At 38.0% G+C, this 12,236-nt stretch overlaps 1 long non-coding RNA gene across 1 annotated transcript; it reads left to right on the top strand.

Moving 5' to 3' along the window:
* Window positions 1–169: 169 nt before the first annotated feature.
* Window positions 170–6,894, top strand: LOC309677637. Its single transcript, XR_014269699.1, has 3 exons — window positions 170–733; window positions 6,549–6,613; window positions 6,865–6,894. It is a non-coding gene; the product is annotated as an uncharacterized lncRNA (long non-coding RNA).
* Window positions 6,895–12,236: the final 5,342 nt, after the last annotated feature.

Below are 12,236 nucleotides of genomic sequence, written 5' to 3'. Positions count from 1 at the left end.
TGCAGGAAGCGAAGCTGAATTTCACAAATCTTCCCTTTCTGACGTCTCCCGAATTTCTAGGAATGCCCCTTCCCTGTTACTATATTTGGAGGTAGCTTCTAGGAAAAAAAAATAATATTCGGACGGTCTTGGACTCACCACACCTACTCTCGGAGGACTCTGCGCCCCGGGTCTCCTGGCACAGCCCCCGCGGAGTTGAGGAGCTCACGGCTCGGGCTCAGCAACTCCCGGCGCAGACTGCACGTCTTTGTAGCACTGTTGGAGGAACGAGCATGGAGAGGGAGTGTAAGGGGAGAGGTGTCTTTGTGGCAACAATGAGTGAATCTTCTCTAGTTATTTCCTGGTGGCTGTTCTCCCCCCCCCGCACTTCCCCCCCTTTTGTAAAGGAAGAGGATCTTAAGAAAAAAAAACCTTCTGGATTTTTTTTTTTTTTTTTTTTTTTCCCTCTCCGCTTCCCCCTCTCCCCCTCCCCTTGATGTGGCCTCTTGTTTAGCTTGTGGCGTGACCGTGATGAAGAAATGTTTCTGGGCGCCTGGCAGGGTGATCTTTTTATGTAATGAGTCAGGATTTTGCCAACGGAAGGAGCCGGCTCGGAGCGAGGACCGAAGGGCTGTCTCCTTTCAAGAACGGGGACCGGCCAGGCGAGCGGCGCCCTCTCCTCGGGATCCCCGCTCGCTTCGGGCGTTCATTTATTCACGGCTGGCGGGGGCTCCGCCGGGGGAACTGACAAGTGGTAAGTTGCGCTCTCCTTCCGCGCCCCCCGCCCGCGGGGAGAAGCGTGGCCCCGCGCACGTCCCCGCTGCCTCCCAGGCCCGCAGGTGGGGCCGCCGCCCCGCGCCCCGCTCCGCCGCCGCAGGCAGCCGGGGCCGCGCCCTGCCGCGGGGATGGGGCGGCTCCGCGCCAGGCGGGCACCTGGGGGGGCGGCCGGGCCAGCGCGGCCGCGGAAAGGCGCGCGGCGCTGGCCGGCGGGGCGGGGGCCGCGCACCCCCCACCCCCCCTCCGCGGCCGCCTCCCGGCGCGGCGGCACGTGCCGGCCGCCCCTCGCCCACCTGCCGCAGGCCGCGGAGGGGGCGCCGGCGGGCGGGAGGCCGTGGCCCTCCTGGTTCCGCCGCCGCCGCCGCGCCAGGAGGCCGGGCGGGTCTGGCCGCCGTGCCCGCCACCCTCGGGAGCTACAGGTGGTCCGCTCCTGCCGGGGGCGCGGGCAGCGGCCCCGTCCCGGCGCCCGAACGCGGCTTCTGGGGTCGCCTCTAGCCCACGGCAAATAACGGCCAAGAGGCGCGCTGCGAGGTTCGATACGTGTCGTTTGATAAGCTCGTCTGAAAGAATAGTAAGAAAAATCTTCTAAATCATCACAGCCGTGCATAAGCCGGCTAATTCCTCTTTCTACAGGCCATACGTTTTCTATTATAATTACCACTTAGCCAGAATTACCATCAACTTCTCTGCGTTTCAAGATGTATTTACTTGCTGGTAGCACAGCAGTTCAGCGAGGACAGCATTCTTTGGCTCTGTATGTTGATTATCAAAAGCAGAATAAATGTAATAGTGGCTTTTCAAGCACCGTAATTAGTTTATTTTAAAGTAACTGACAGCATTTACCTACTTCGGTCATCCAAGTGTAAACTATAATGCTTTTAAACTGGGATTTTATTTAGAAGTTCTGTTGGAATTATAAACTGAGGATTTAGAAAATTTGTTCCTTTTGTCTACAAATCTCTACTTTTCCTCTCATCTTTGAAAGAAGTTCTTAAGAAACATCATGCTCAGGGCAGTAAGATTTAGACACACGGCTGCATATTTGAAACCACCACTGTTAGTGGAAAAAGACCTAACTGTTTCAAGGAAAGTGAAAATATAGTGTACAAGTAACAAATTTAGAATAATGACAGACATCTCTATAATGTGTCGACTTTTGTCTGAAATATAGTGGTGCCAATAAGCAAGTAAGTTGTTGCTCGCTTTGAGAAAAACTCTTAATAGATATTTTGAGTGCTGCGTCTAAATAAATAACTGTTCTGTGTCATTTTATAGACACTTATAGAAGGTGCTGCTTAGCTACTTAATAAAGAAATCATAAAATGTGAATAAAACCAAATAGTACCTGTTCGCAATTCTTGCTGTCCAGAAAGTGAAGGAGTGTGTATTGTGACTTAGCTAAAATATTCTCTGTTATTACTCTGAAAATTACCCACTTTATAAGCAATGATTCTCTCAGTTGATTGGGCATATTTTACAAAGATACTTTACTTACAAATTGAATCTCGGAAGGTTGTGGTTCCAGAGTCGGGGTTTTGGGGGCGAGATGAGCTTATGTTTTATCCAACTGGCCCACAAAGTCCCGCTTTTGGTGGTCACTTTGTTCTGCAAAAGAAACCAGTACATTATGGCTCTTACAGTGGACATTAAACTTAGTAGTAAACTACTGCTGCGCTTAGTGAAAGGCTATTATACACTTTAAATAAATAATAATATTCTAATTTTAATGTTGTCTTCAGCAATAAAAAGTGGATAGAAAATACTACCATTCTAAGAGTTTAACATAAAAAAAATGTTCTAACTGTTGGTGGTGTTTTTCTCTTAAAAAGCCAGCAAAAGCTGAAGAAAAAATTACATTTCAAAGAGTGGTTATTCAATATAGGTGAATTGGGAGAGAAGGAGTAAGACCCTAAAAAAGAGAGGCAGCTTAAACCTTGAAAACATCATATAAACACCACTAATATTTGTATTGTCAATCCCCTCCTCAGCTCACAAAGTGTTCAGTTTTAATGTATCTCTTCAACTAGCTGGATTTTTACATGTGTGTGTCTACATGTCTACACTCTGTATCTATGAACCAATTTAAAGATTACTAATTTTTGTACTGATAAAAGTTGTACAATATCTTTTTATGAGTAAGGCACTGTAAACCTGAGCTTGATAAAGCTGTTTAAGTCCATTTTACTATTTACATTTTGGTATCAGTATCCTAAAGAATCTAAGCATAATTTTTACTTTAAAATTAGGTCATCGTACTTTCCTCATGGGATTCGAGTAAGCGTTGAAAATTTGTTAGTAGATAAGCTGAACTTTCTTGTGGTTCTGAATATACTGTACATATATTCAAGACAAAGAAACACATTACACTCACACAATCCGCTTTATACAATGGCTCACGTATGCAGCATACGCACACAAAATACACACAGGAGCATCCTCTCAGTTGGTGTAAATGTGTCTGTCATAGTTTTGACATTTTATGCCAGCTAATCACCTGCTTAAGTTACACATAAACATCGAGACATTCACATTGTGGTCACATTATCATTGCAGTCAGATTAACTTTAAGTGCTGTCCTGCTCAGACGGAATCAATTTGAATATTTCAAAGAGGCCTGGAAATTCAGCTGAAGCGACACAGTGATACACTGTTAAAACAAAGTTGTGGGTTTGCGGTATAATCACATGGCTACATGCAGGATCTCTGTATTCATGCAAATGGATATGATGCTGAATTTTCAAGATTGTGCTACGTGATTCTCGTGTTTTACATTTTGTAGCAATGTAATTTCTACACACATGAAATAGGACATATCCAAACGTCAGTGCAACAAACTCTTCACTTGTTTAAGGCTGAACAATGATGTGGAAGAGCTTAGGTCAGAATTGCGCTGCTAATATGCCTTTCAGCTACTGTTGTGCATGAAATAATGCTGTTCAAAAGCAGCATTTATAAAAAGGTTCAATATTCATGAACCAGTTGAGCTACACATGTAACTGTAGAGTTTTATTTATTTTTTAATTGTAGTACTTAGTTTGTGAATACATTCTAGACCTGTCCAATGTGATAAGCTGTCAGATTTGGATTGGTTTAACTCCTATGCTCTCTTCCCTAGCATTCTGAGAACATAAGAGCAGAGAATCAGAGATTAGAGAGCGGATCAGTGTGAGGATCTTGCTTTAAGGGAAAAGAGAAACAAACTCACATACCCAAACAGCAGCAAAGATCAGCTCTGCTCTGCTGAAATACAGCAGTTGCTTCTCACCAACTATTACTTTAAAGCTCTTAAATTAAAACATAATTTTGTACGGCTACTTTCAGTAAGGTGTGCTTTACGTAGCGCGCTTTATTTACCAGCCATTTTTAGGTATTTTTTTCAAATAGGTTCTATCTGAGTCTCTATTGAAGATGCATAAAATTCACATGCATTCCTTCTAGCGCCGACAACCTAGCTATAGAATTAATAAACTAAATGATTAATGAACAACGTTAAAGAACACAGTTACACTCCTGTAGGCCTTCCTCATACAAAGTTTTTATTTAGGTTTTTTCCTATTAGTAAGCTTACAGAAAGAGCTCCTGTTTGTCTCTAGTGTGCGGTAAAACAATTTTCTACTACTAAAGATATGATGCATATATATTAAACTTTAAATGTATGTTCAGTTTATATGTATCACCCAAATTAATGATGATTAGACAAAACAGTGATAGATTCCCTAAACATGTATGTTATAAAAATTTGATCTCTTTCCCTCACACTGGTGTTCCCTACAAGGGTTGCATGCAGCATGGGGTGGTGGCCTCAGAGCTGAGACTCCTGAAGTGCATTGCGTATCCAGAGCATTAATAATTAAATACCTGGGATCAGTCTGTCTTGCTATTTGAAATGAAAAAAGAAATTTACAGAAGATAAAAAGTAGATGGTATGTTTGGAATCAAAATTAATTTTCCTTGAGATAAAAACTGTCATGAATTATTAAAAAAATAATATTTAGAAATATCAACTCCAATTATTTATTGCATTTATAATTTATAAAATTGAAAGCCCTACTAGCTACGTTTCTATTTAAAATAAATTTAAAACTACATTTTTAGAATGACTTCTCTGCATTTTTAAGCAAACCTTTAAAAAAACAGCTTACAAACCCTGAATCAGCAGAGGATTATCAAATGGCCTAATCTGTTTACTTTTGAAATTTTATTGAAAGCAGTGAAAAAGATCAGGATCTCCACCAGAATCCCGGGGCATGGTTTGGGGATTGGTCTGTGGCCTGCATTTTCTGAAGCAGGGCCTCAACCTTTGACATCTCCTGACCTCACGTTGCGACAGAAAAGTTTTGTGACTCCCCTCTGATCTAGCCATAGAAAAAAAGAGAGGGAGGTAGTGACCCCAAGTTTGGAAACTCATGACCTGGAACAACTAAAAATTTTGCCTTAGTAAAGGCTACAAAAATCAGTCGGCCCTTCCTATGAAGCTATCCAGAGTTTTTCCAGGGCAAGAACTCAGACACCCAAAGTATGATTTTTAAATTGGGTCTTGTTCTCTGCTCTCTGTTGTAATGTTACACATCAGCACTGCTTGCCTGTGTAAAACCTGGACCTCATACCACAAAGAAAATCTATGCGAACATATACCAGTGCATTTCAAACATATTTTTCAAAGGTATCACTCAAAAATCCTTTTCTATTTGCCTTAAAAATTGTATTTAGCAGGTTATGAAGAAAAAAAAAAAAAAAGGTTTTAAGTTTTTTTGATAGCTTTACAATATTAGGGGAAAAACATTGCTATCACCTGGAAGCTGCACCTGTAGGAGAAGAAGCAGTAGAAAAGTGGTTATGTTACATGAACTGCCAAATCCACTTTGGACCACGCAGATTGAGACTGTGACGCTTCTGGTGAAATTAATGAATTTAAGGCATCATTTGCCCAGTTCGCAGTGCATATCAGTTAATACTTACGCAAATCTCTTGTTGCAATGTCATACGCTTTTCTCAGTCAAACAATGCAAATGTGTAGGGAATTTGGTAGAGCTGCAAATATGGCAAAAGGAAACAAAGAATCAGGGGGTTTTGCCTGTTGTCAAAATGCCCAAATAATTTCTGTTTACGTGGTTTCAGTGCAAGGTCAATGTTTATGTAGGTGACCTGTGAATGGACAGGCGTTATTCAGCTTGTGGATTTCTTTTCAGGACATTTCCACAACATGTACAGAATAAATAAAGTTAATAGGAATAGAAATAAAACCACATCTATTACTGAGGTAACTTGCTTTGCAAGCTAGCCAAATATGAATACGTTAGTGGTTGGTTTCAGAAGGTTGCCACTGATTTCTGACTCCCTGTTGCATATAAGGCTCTTCAATTATCAACATTTTCTTTTTCACATTGGAATCATAATTCTCTACAGACAGGCTTGAGAGTTTTAAAATACATTTTTTTCTCGTCTTGTTTGGAGCATACCTCCTCCGAGCTGAGCACAAAAGAAATCTTAAAAATGATGCATCAGCCCTATCTGATTTCCTAATATACTGAATGCTTACATCGTTGATACACATTAATGACTTTAAATGATTTCAATATTTTCAGTTAATACTACTGTAATATTTTAATTCAGCTGTTAATGAGGGAGGCTACAATTCACCAGTGTAATGTAATATTGATGCGTTTTTGGTATTTTAAATATCTCCGCTTCTGTCAGACAGTCTTCGAATCGTGGCCTTTCTATGTGAACTGATATAAAACAGTAGCTAGACATCAATTTTTTAATGTAATAGCTTTTCTTTTGTTTTGTAGGTCAGGATAAGAATTAAAACAGAACAAAAAAGAAAGACAAAACACATTCTGTCATCTGCAACAAGGCACGTATAAATGGTTTTAGTAAAGGGTGAGAAAAATCATTTTAGAATGTTCCAGGATTGGCCCACAAGGGTCAGTAAAAATAACTGAATGCAGTAATTTTACTGAAGGGCTATTTCTATTTGTTACATATTGCTATTGTTAAAAATGTCTATTAAAGTCAGCATAATCTAGATTTTTGCTTTGTTGCTGCTGCTGTTTGTATAAAAGCTTTCTTTTGTAATAAAAGGTCTATTTCAAATCACACACACAGCACATAACTGTCAGTACGTGCCTGGATGCTGGTGTAAGTCAGCAGTATCTCCACTGAAATCACTGGACCTACATCAACAAAAAATGCAAGTGAGATCACATAAAATTTCTGGAACCTGAGGAAAGAGCTGGGTTCGTTTTTTATATTATAACGTGAACAAACAAAGAGCAAATGTATTACACAGAAAACCATATTAAATAATATATGAGGAATGGAGCATTGCTTTTTTCAATTATATTTTATATGTTATGCTACAAGAATCCATTGAAGAATATGCCTGTTAAGTGCTATTTATTGTGGAGTATTTTTAAAGAGTAACTTCATTAGGCTTGTTAATTGAATAGGCATAACTAAGAGTTCAAATCTGCTCCCTGTTTTACTCAGGAGATTTATAAATATGGAGTGTTCCGTCTTTACTAAATTGGGATTCCTCTTCGCATTTTTACTCTGAGTGGTCCTTCTGTCTGTATGAAAAACTGCCCACAGGGTTGGAAAATATTTTGAAATTCTTTAAAATGAACCATGTTATAAGATTTTATTATGTATCATTTTCTTTTATAAACTAACATTCACGCTGTCACTGAAGTAAATCCATAAACATGAGAGATGCAGGTCAACTGTTAATGGTGATTATTCTGTTTCATTTTTTGCTTTTTGGGAGCTGAAAGAACAAGAATTGTCCTGGATTGTCTGTACTTTATACACATAATGTTTTTAACTTCCCAATACTAACAGTATTTCTAAGATAGCTGCTTCAGAATTCACTTTGGTGAATGGACAGAACCATTTTATACATCCAAAGTAAATGAGGTTAGAGGCTATTTGAAAAACTACAATTTTCCTATGCAGTGGACTAACAGGAAATTATGAAATCCTGAAGTATTGTTGGAAAATTGTTCTAACTTAAAAAAATTTTCTTTATAGTTTCAGTCTTGATGTTCCACAGCATTCACCACTTCCTGCATGGCTCTTTACCGCAGGGAAAATGAGGGACTTTTGGGGGCAGATGTGTTTCCATTACACTATCATAATGCCCCTAAAAATCCTTATTGCTCTTGCAGTATTCTTCCGTGTTGCTGGGCCTGGTGTGAACTACTTGAAGACCTAGCTTATAAGTACAGCTTTTCTCTAAAACCACTTTAAAAAAAACACTGAGTTTTATTTTGTTTATCTTATATTATTTTTAGTTGTGTTTACTGTTGCTTAAAATATAAATGGCAAGATATGCAACCACCTGTTGGTAAACAAATGTCAGAAGTCATAAATCCAAGGGACATGCCGATAACTGCATGGTATTATGAAAAGGAATATATTTTGGCTTAAGAGTGAGAGCCTCACTCTTTTGGTATGATTAACTTGTTTATAACATAAAGAATTTAGTGTGTATGTCTCTGAAAACAACACAGATTTTGCAAGCTAATTTTAATGACTGCTATAGCAGACCTCACTTAGAATATTAACTGCTTTTAAGAACATACGTGAGGCCACTTATCAAATTAATAGTTCTGCCCAGTATTTTTGTTTAAATTACACACACAAAAATATTCACATCAAATTTTCATGCAGTCCCAAAATAAACTTACAGTTAAACCTAGAAAAGACATTGTGGGTTCTCAGCTATTCTATGCTTATTCAACCTGAAAGATCTTTGTGTGGGCATACCTCTTGCTGGGGCTTTTGAGGCAGGAAGGATAGCATAGTCCATTGGGAATGCAGTCATGTTGTATGGCTCCTCTCTCTACCCCTCTGGGTGAGTGGGAGAGATCCGGACTGGAGTGCCCACACGTAGTCTCTCAGGCACAGTTTATCCCTGCTAGGTGGCAGGTTCCCCTGCAGTCTGCGGTTTTCCACAGTTCTTGAAGGAAAAGGCAGGAACATATAAATGTAAACATGATTTGTTTTTGTCTGGTATTGCACTGGGTATTGCAGTGCAATATATCATCAGTTTGACATGTGCAGTGCTAGTAACATTTATTTCAGTAGCTGTGTGTAAGACAGTACTATAACTTGTTTGTGTTAAACGTGCTCTTGACTCCACTAAGTAGCTTAAAAGAAATAAAAGATATACGGCATCAGATTGTCCCTCTGACAGTGTCCAATATCTTTAAATAGACTTCAAAATATTTGGTGACATAGGAAAGAAACGAGCTGGGTAGATTCTCCCCCCCCTTGCCCCATTTATACTAAAGTTTAATCCCCAAGAAAATGCTCTTCTTCATTCTGCTAAAGGAGCGTTTCTCATTTTTCAGGCAGGAAAAACTTACAGGTTAAGTCATGTCCTATAGGTCACAAAGCAAGCTTGCTGTTATGACTGGAACCCAGAACTTTTGGTGCCCAGATAAATACCACAATAACAAGAAAATTACTTTCTATAAGGACAGAATGAGCCATGTTGCACAATATTATAGTTACAGGTAAAAACACGCTGGCATATGCATTTCAACATACAACATTTCAACATGCAACAGCATTTCAAATGTATGTATAGACAGAAAGCAGTAGAAAAATAGTCGTTACACTAATTCTAAATTTTCATGTCAATACTTTAGTGTTTCTATTTGTACTACTGATCGCAAGATGATTCCTAACGCCTTCTGACATAAATGAAAGGTGTTATAACACAGACTGCCTGAAGACTTACACAGCCGTTAAAATTATAAAAGTTACTTACAAGGTATTAGATTAATTGAATTATTAATGTTATTAGTAAAGGGTTTTTTTGCCATCTGTGTGCATGTGTAGCAAACTTTCTATTTCCCCATAACACTCCTAGCTAAAGACTCAGCATTTAATTGAAAATGTTTAAAAAAAAAAGTGTGAGACCGCACATATTCTATGGAGTTCTGTAATATTAAGGATCATGAAGGGAGTGCTCCCAGAGCTATAAATTGTATCAACTTTATGTGGAAGATACTGCTCATACGAACTGACTGGAATTTTAATTACTTTTTAAAAGTCTTTTGGGGCTATGCCAGTCACAATACTATGTAAAGAATACTGTGATAGATTTGAGCATTAAACCCGATCTGCTTTTGTATTTAGCATCATAGAATCATCTAGATTGGAAGGGACCTTTAAGGTCATCAAGTCCAACCATTTTTCCCATGTTACAATCTTATCTTACATGTAATCTTTCAAGGGCATCAGAATTATTTTTTTTTCCCAACATAAGTAATTTTTCATAAAATTTCTTGCAGTATAACTTGTAGATCTCAACAGCTGATTCTTACATACATACCTGCTTATATACATACAGGCTGTAGCCAAAGTCAGATTCCCTCTGAATATGTTCTCTGTAAATATGAAATATGTAAAACTATATTTATCATACGACACTGCTGTCAAAAGAAGTATTTGCTTAGAGCTAACAATCCTGAGGAAGGGAATCACAACCAGTAACACTATATTCCAGTCCCTTTTATATCTAATAGAAACCACCTGACATACAATTGTAATTTTTTTACACATCTTTATCACTGAATAACAAGCGTTAGAAAATGAGAGCCAAGTACACGGTTTGAGATACACACTTAAAACTTAGAATTCAAATACTTGCTTCAGATTGCTTCTTTTAAGTATTTAAATTATTTGGTTTGAAATAGTATGTCACAAAAACCTCTGGATCTGATACAGCCTTAGAGGAAAGACTGCAAAACTCATCTGTAAAATTGTCCACTGAAGCTAAAAGCAATTTGTCTGCTAATAGGGTGTGAGTAGGTTATAATATAAAATATTTTGTAAAACATAATTTTGCTGCCTGTTGTGTTTTTTTTTTTTTTTTTAAATATGAGCAAAGCTAAGAGTTCTATTAGGCTCTTCTTAGGGATTTTGATTTCTTTTCATTATATGACCAAGAGTCATTAACATGAACCAACAAATTCACAGTGTTCATCTAAAAGTTAGAACAGTAGCAACTAGGTAATATCTTTCAAAAAGAATTTCCACAGTGGAAAAGATATTAGATGTTTGTTGTGTGCCAAGAAATGAGTAATACGAGAATACTTTCATTCTTTTACAAAATGGAAGAGCATTTACAGCATTTTAGTTTTTTATTATGTATAAAGTTTTTGTGATTACCAACAGTCTCATAATAGATAAACAAAAATAGCAGAAAAGACAGGCAGTCGTTCAATACACTAAGATAAACCAATCTCATTTATGTAGTGTCATTTATGTATATGCCCATTATTATCTCAAGTTTCGAACATTACCTCAACTGTAGGTAGACTGACTATTTAAAATATTATTCAGAATACAGAAATTGGCTCATCCATTTTAATAATATTTATTTACTATGTTATTGGACTTGTGATATGTTAGATCCAGCTTCTTACTGAACTAAGATAGTATCAATTCTGCTTCAGTCAGTGCTGAGGGAGTACCAGTGCAGCTCCTCGTACCATTACCTGTAGGGCATGCGCCTACATAAAGAACAGAATCAGAGTTTGAATGCAGGAAGAAGTACTGTACCTGTGTCAAAATGAAGCTGTTCAGAAAAGCTCAGATAAGCCATGTTCTTTCGCCCTGTGTTAGAGAAAGATGTGAGAAAGGGAAGATCTATAGCAAACACAGTAGCAAGTCAACTGCAAGATATAAATCACTACTCAGATGCTGTAAATAAATCTATAGGATAAAGACCAAACTAGTTTTCTGAACAGGGGACCAGATGTGGCTAGGAGTAAGGATAAAAGAAGCAGACCAGTATTCATGATGAGCCTGCAATGTATCTTTTCCTTAAATGGTTAGTTACGGGAGCAGAAATGCATACAAAAATAAACTCAATTAATAAATGGTCACTACTACATTTCTCAGTTACACTAAACTGTTTCAGACTGTTAATTTTTTGCCATTGATGGCTGATTAAATATGTTAATGGATTTGTTTTCATTTTCCTTAAATTTTAAATGTGTATAAACATTTTTAATCCCAAATTTAAACCACCACTGCCAAGATTCTGACTGAAGTGGATCTTTATGGTTGCATTATAAAGAAGTCCAAATGTAAGTTATGAAGTACAGTGCTGAAATGATCTTAATTATAGCTGGAAAAAGATTTGCCAGTGTGTATACAATGCAGAAATACAAGGAATCCTTGTAAATTAATAAAGATCATTAAAAGAAATCCCACATTTCATAATCATGCATTCATCAAGATGATATGACCTATTTTACACTTAAGCAATTAAAATAGAAGCTGAAATATTTGGAGATGATTAACTTACCCAGTAGTTAGACTTGACATGTGATATTACCTAATAAATAATTTATTGAGTGACTGGAATAATTAACCAAAAATGATTTTTTGTTGACTTCTGGGTTGTTTGGTTGGGTTTTTTTTAAGAAAAAGACACATTTTTTCTTTACCTTTCCAAT

This window comes from Vanellus vanellus (genome assembly GCF_965231255.1).
Source record: "Vanellus vanellus genome assembly, chromosome: 14".
NCBI lineage: Eukaryota > Metazoa > Chordata > Aves > Charadriiformes > Charadriidae > Vanellus > Vanellus vanellus.
This window is presented reverse-complemented; position numbering and strand designations above follow the sequence as displayed.